General features: G+C 48.4%; 1 pseudogene; it reads right to left on the reverse strand.

Annotated features, from left to right (window-relative positions):
- Window positions 1–6,105: 6,105 nt before the first annotated feature.
- Window positions 6,106–6,478, reverse strand: LOC101528161 (small ribosomal subunit protein uS17m-like; annotated as a pseudogene).
- Between the last annotated feature and the right edge of the window lie 217 nt (window positions 6,479–6,695).

Here is a 6,695-nt window from a genome sequence, read left to right on the forward strand (position 1 = left end):
TAACCACACCTGGCACCTGGAAGCTAGTGATCCAACCCCCACGCCTGTGTCACCTGGGCTGTGTTGGGTAAATGATCAAGGAGAGAAGCCAGTTTGGGAATGACCACCTCCTCAACGCCCATGGAGTCCTCCATCTGATGACAACCAGGGCCTGGGGAATAAGGCAGGCCATACAAGGTGGGCCATATTCCCCAGGGATATCCAGAGCTGGAAAGCCACCAATGCGGGTTGGGAAGGCCCCATTGTGGTCTGTCTGTGCGTTAAGCACCCAGGCGCCCCACACTGCCCCCTCCTGACATTCTATCCCTTATGGGAAGTGACTTGGGAAGGCAGGGTTCCAGGTGCTTCCCTCATGAAACAAAAGACTCAGGCTTGGGACCCTGACCTTGGCCTTCACAGACCAGCGTCCTTTTCAACCTGAAAGGGCAGCAGCAGGGGCTGGCATTATGGTGCCCTGGGTGACACCCTGGAATGGCAGCTTGAATCCAGGCACTTGGCTCCTGATCCAGTTTCCCAAAGCTGGGCCTGTGAGATGGCTGAGGAAAACCCAGTTATGAAAGCCCTCAACATTCACGTGGGAGACCCGGATGGAGTTCCTGGCTCCTGGCTTCAGAACTTGGGCCAATGGACCAGCAGATGGGAGATCTCTGCTTCCTACCTCACCCCTCTCTCAATCGACTTTCCAAAGGAAGAAACATTTAAAAATAAAAACCTTGGGCACTATTATGTATTGATGTTGGCATCACATATGTGTGCCCGTTCATGTTCCAACCACTCCAGTTGTGATCTAGTTTCCCATTAATGTGCCCGAGAGGGCAGCAGAGGATCACCTAAGTGCTTGGGGTCCTGCACTCACGTGGGGAGACCTGGACAAAGTGCCTGGCCCTAGCCTTTGTGGCCATTTGGGTGGAATTGACCAATGGAACACTTTCTCTATTTCCTCTCTCTGCTACTCTTTCAAATAAGTAAGTAGATCTTAAATAAATAGGGTCTGGGGCCCGGCGGCATGGCTTAGCGGCTAAAGTCCTCGCCTTGAACGTGCCAGGATTCCATATGGGTGCCAGTTCTAATCATGGCAGCCCCACTTCCCATCCAGCTCCCTGCTTGTGGCCTGGGAAAGCAGTCGAGGACGGCCCAAGGTCTTGGGACCCTGCACCTGCGTGAGAGACCTGAAGAGGATCTGGGCTCCTGGCTTCAGACTGGTGCATTGCGGTCACTTGGGAAGTGAATCATCGGATGGAAGATCTTCTTCTCTGTCTCTCCTCCTCTCTGTATATCTGACGTAGCAAGAAAAATAAATAAATCTTTAAAATTAAATAAATAAACATAGGCATTTGTGGGCGTGCCAAGAATGGCCAATAGGCCTTAGAAACAAATTTCTCACCTCTGATGTAAAAACAGCTGACATCTTAGAACAATCAAGACCATGCAAGTAACACCCAGAACATTCTTCCCCACATCTGAGTCTCAAAGGGGACATCAAAAGAACTTCTCAGTCCCAGGCAGGTAGCACTGATACAGTGTGACAGCAAGGAGCAGTACTAGCTTTCTCCACCCTCCCCAGAACCCCCCTGCTCCGCTATGGACATAGGAGGGAAAACTGAAACACACACCTCAGCCACCTTCCCTCCCCACCTGACCGTCTCTATCCTAACCAGAGGCCCACATGGGTCTGTAAACCCCTTACCTTTATATTAAATACTAAAATAAAAAATAAAGTTGGGCCCAGCACAATGTGTCAATTGGCTCATCCTATTTGCTGCAAGTGTTGAGGTCCCATATGGGCGCCGATTTGTGTCCCAGCTACTGTTTCCCAGTCACCTCCCTGCTGATGCATGGGGAAGCAGCAGAGGATGGTTCAACTCCTTGGGAACCTGCACCTGTGCGGGAGACCTGGAAGAAGCTCCTGGATCCTGGCTTTAGATCAGCTTAGCTCTGACCCTGGCAGACATTTGGGGAGTGAACAGGTGAACAAAAGATCTTTCTCTCTGTGTCTCCTTCTCTCCATATCTGATGCCTTTGCAATAAAAATTAATATTTTTAAAAGATAATAAAGTCAATCAGGAACCATGAAAAGTACAGTAAAAAAACAAAAACAAAAAAAGCCTCAGAAATGACTCCAATCGTTTGCTCAGATAGGCTTCAGGCCCCTTGGTCCCCAGGCAGCTGCCGGCCCAACTTCTACTCCTCCCACTGCCGTAATAATAGTTTACCCAGACTGGCTCCTGGCCCCCATGAACGTCCTGCGGGCTTCCTGCGGCCACAATCTGAGTCAGCTCCCCTCCCTTTGCAGTAAGGACCTGTCAGGGCACACCTGTGTGACCACAGACCAGTGAGCTCAGCCCTGTGAACCCCAATTTCCCACCCTGTAAAAGGGTGATTATCTTGGCCTCGCCTCCGTCTCCAGGCGGTGGGTGATGAGGAGAGACCATGGATCCCTGGGGCCAGCTGTAAGGTGAAGCCAGCAGCTAAAGGTGGGGCAGGTCAGCCCTGGTCTCTCAGGATTGGAACTGAACAACTCGAATCCCTGGTTACCCCCTTGCTTGTCATGGATTTAAAAAGCGGGGCTGACATTGTGGCTCAGGGAGTTAAGCTGCTGCTTGTGATGCTGCCATGTGCCATCCAAGGGCCAGTTGCGTCCCAGCTGATCCACTTTCCATCTAGCTCCCTACTAATGCACCTACTAATGCAGGCTGCAGATCGTGAGCCATGGATTTGGATCCCTACCATCCCCGTGGGGGAACTGGATGCAGTTCCTGGCTCCTGGCCTTTTCTTGGCCCAGCCCTAGCTGTTTTAGTCACTGGGAGTGTGAATAAGCAGAATGAAGATCGTTCTCTCTCTATCAAAGTGCCATTCAAATAAATAAAGCTTTTTTCTTTTAAAGAAGGATTTATTCTTCTTAATTGAAAGAGTGACAGAGAGAAGGAGAGACAGGGAGAGAGATCTTCCATCCACTGGTTCACTCCCCAAAGAGCCTTAAATGGCCAGAGCTGGGCTGGTCCAAAGCCAGAGGCCAAGAGCTTCTTCCAGGTCTTCCACATTGGTACCCAGGCCCAAAGCACTGAGCCATCCTTTGTTGTATCCCCAGGTCATTAGTAGAGAGCTGGATACAAAGGAGAGTGTCCAGGGGACATGAATCAACACCCATATGGGATGCTGGGGTGCCGGTGCCACAGGTTAGAGGATTAGCCTGAAGCAGGACTGTGCTGACCCCTGAAATAAAGACTCTTAAGGAGAAAGAGAGCCAGTTAGTACTGGATGCTATGTTTTCACTCCAGCTCCCTGTTAATCTGCCTGGAAAGACAGCAGATGATGGTCCTAGTTTTGGGTCTGTGTCACCTACATGGAAGACCCAGATGGTGTTCCTTGTGCCCGGCTCCAGCCTGGCCCAACTCTGGCTGTTACAGCTATCCGGGCAGTGAACCAGCAGGTGGAAGGTCTCTCCCCACATTTGTAATGCTTTCTTTGCCTTTCAAATACATACATCTATTTTAACTATATATGTATATTTTTGAAGTTTAAAGGCAGATCACGTTTATCGAGAGGAGATACACAAAGATCTTCTGTCCACTGACTCACTCCCCAAATGGCTGCAAAGGCTGCAGCTGAGTCAGTCTGAAGCCAGGAGCCAGGAGCCTCCTCCACGTCTCCCACACAGGTACAGGGTCCCAAAACTTTGGGTTATCCTTTTTTGCTCTCCCAGGCCACAAAGCAGGGAGCTAGATGGGAAGTGGAACAGCCGGGACACAAACTTGCACCCATATGGGATGTTGATGCTTGCAGGTGGACAGCCGATTCGTGGGTGCTGGCCCCCTATATGGGTCTTTTAAAAATGTATTACAGGGGCCAAGCACGTAGAAGCCTAATGGCTAAAGTCCTCGTCTTGCACATGCTGGGAACCCATATGGCCACCAATTCATGTCCTGGTTGTTCCACTTCCCATCCAACTCCTTGCTTGTGGCCTGGGAAAGCAGTCGAGGACGGCCCAAAGCCTTGGGACCCTGCATCCATGTGGGAGATCTGGAGGAGGCTCCAGGCTCTGGGCTTCAGCTCTGGCACTTGAGACCATTTGGGGAGAGAACCAGTGGATGGAAGGTGTTTCTCTCTGTCTCTTCTCTCTGTAACTCTCCTTTTCCAATAAAAAATAAAATAGATCTTTAAAATAAATATAAAAATAGGGCCCGGCGGCATGGCTTAGCGGCTGGAGTCCTCGCCTTGACGTGCCAAGATCCCATATGGGCGCCGGTTCTGGTCCCGGCAGCTCCACTTCCCATCCAGCTCCCTGCTTGTGGCCTGGGAAAGCAGTCGAGGACGGCCCAATGCATTGGGACCCTGCACCCGCATGGGAGACCCGGAAGAGGTTCCTGGTTTCGGCTTCAGATCGGCACGCACCGGCCGTTGCGGCTCAGTTGGGGAGTGGATCGTCAGATGGAGGGTCTTCCTCTCTGTCTCTCCTCCTCTCTGTATATCTGACTTTGTAATAAAAATAAAAGTAAATCTTTAAAAACAATAAAATAAATATAAAAATAATTATTTTTTCTATATGTCAACATTTTTATTAGGAAAAAAAATCTGAAAGTATCCACAGGCAGACTGATTATTTCCCTTTGGAATTGTTCATCTTACAGGAAAAAATAATTTTTAAAAAATGTATTCTTTTTTTTTAAAGATTTATTTTATTTTTATCACCAAGTTAGATATACACAGAAGAGGAGAGACAGAGAGGAAGATCTTCCGTCCAATGATTCACTCCCCAAGTGAGCACAATGGCTGGAGTCGCTGATCCCAAGCCAGGAGCCAGGAGCTCTTCCAGGTCTCCTATGCGGGTGCAGGAACCCAAGGCTTTGGGCCGTCCTCCACTGCTTTCCCAGGCCACAAGCAGGGAGCTGGATGGGAAGTGGAGCTGCTGGGGTTAGAACTGGCGCCCATGTGGGATCCCGGCGTGTTCAAGGCAAGGACTTTAACTGCTAGGCCATGATGCCGGACCCAAAAATGTATTTTAAAATTTAAAAAAAAAAAGTATTCTATTTTTCTTCCTGTTGCTGATTTTGTTCTGTGGCTCCTCATCCAAGGTGATGTATAGCAACTGTGCAATAGAGGCCATCATATCCAGATGTGCAGACACAATGCAGTGCTTATCTACCCCTCCAAATCAAAGATGGCCCCCAATAAAACCGTCAAATCCATCCTGACAATAGGATTCCAGATGCTCTACCATCATCCATACCTACAATATCCGGACACACCCAAATTGCAAAATGATGGACCTGTGACTGTTTATGAAGGACTGTACTACTGCAACAATTCTAGAGAAATCAGTGAGGTTGGGAGAGGTTCTAGAAGACGGAAGAGAAATCCCAGAGCCTATGGAACTATATAACAACACAATAAAATAAATACATTAAAAATTATGTTAGTATCTATCATCAAAAAATGTGGTCTCATTTATATCTAATGGAATTCTCCCAAATGGAAGTCGTCAAAGCCCAAGATTCCCATGAACAATAAAAAAATAGGACATTTTCTAAAACAATCCAATAGGTTGGTAAGTACACTTAGTATAAGATAAAAGCATGTTTACTTAAAAAGTATTTGGGCCCGGCGTGGTAGCTTAGTGGCTAAATTCCTTGCCTTGCACACAGATCCCATGTGGGCACCAGTTTGTGTCCCAGCTGCTCCACTTCCCATCCAGCTCCCTGCTTGTGGCCTGGGAAAGCAGTTGAAGATGGTCCAAATGCTTGGGACCCTGCACCCGTGTGAAAGACCTGGAACAAGCTCCTGGCTCCTGGCTTCGGATTGGCGCAGCACTGGCCATTGCAGTTACTTAGGGAGTGAACCAGTGGATGGAAGATCTTGCTCTGCCTCTCCTCTCTGTATATCTGACTTTGCAATAAAAATAAACAAATCTTCAAAAAAAAAAACTATTTGAAACATGATCATAGGCTCTTAAAAAACAATCTCAAGCAAGACCTTTACCTCATTTACTTTTAGCTATTTCCTAAATACTACAGGTGACACTGGGCAGTCCATGAGGAAAGGCAAATTTCATTTCCACAAAGTCAATGGGTCAGTCTTTCCCTTTGGCTCCTCCTTCCAGTCCTCCTTCAAGCTGTTGAGACCTGCAGTTCTTCCAGGCTTTGTGTTAAGTGGGTGGTTTCCACACTGCAGGTAGGTGGTGCCCGTACAGGGCTTCCCTGTCACTGGATCTGTCTCTCTTCCAACTTTGAAAGTGATCTCAGCCAGTTCATGTTTCACATGCTTCGTCCATGGGACAGGTAAAGCTTTGAGAAGCACAGTATCCCTCACTGCGCACTGCTGAAGGGTTATCATGGGCAAAGTAGGCCTTTCTCTTATTGAAGTACTTTAATAAATAGGGACGCAGCACAAGCCCTAATTTGAGCTGTTTTTTTGCACTGTGGTTCCAATCACCTTCCCCAAAATCCACTTGGCATGGACCAATGAACAGATAACTGACATTATGTGGTTTTGGTCACCTCTCAGTCCCACAGCCCAAGCTCACAGGCCAAAAACAATTTTTTAAAACTGCTGTTTTAAACAAACAAACAAAAAAATAAAACTGGCCCGGCGGCGTGGCCTAGCGGCTAAAAGTCCTCGCCTTGAAAGCCCCGGGATCCCATATGGACGCCGGTTCTAATCCCGGCAGCTCCACTTCCCATCCAGCTCCCTGCTTGTG

The sequence above is a fragment of the Ochotona princeps genome, chromosome 15 (genome assembly GCF_030435755.1).
Source record: "Ochotona princeps isolate mOchPri1 chromosome 15, mOchPri1.hap1, whole genome shotgun sequence".
Classification (NCBI taxonomy): Eukaryota; Metazoa; Chordata; class Mammalia; order Lagomorpha; family Ochotonidae; genus Ochotona; species Ochotona princeps.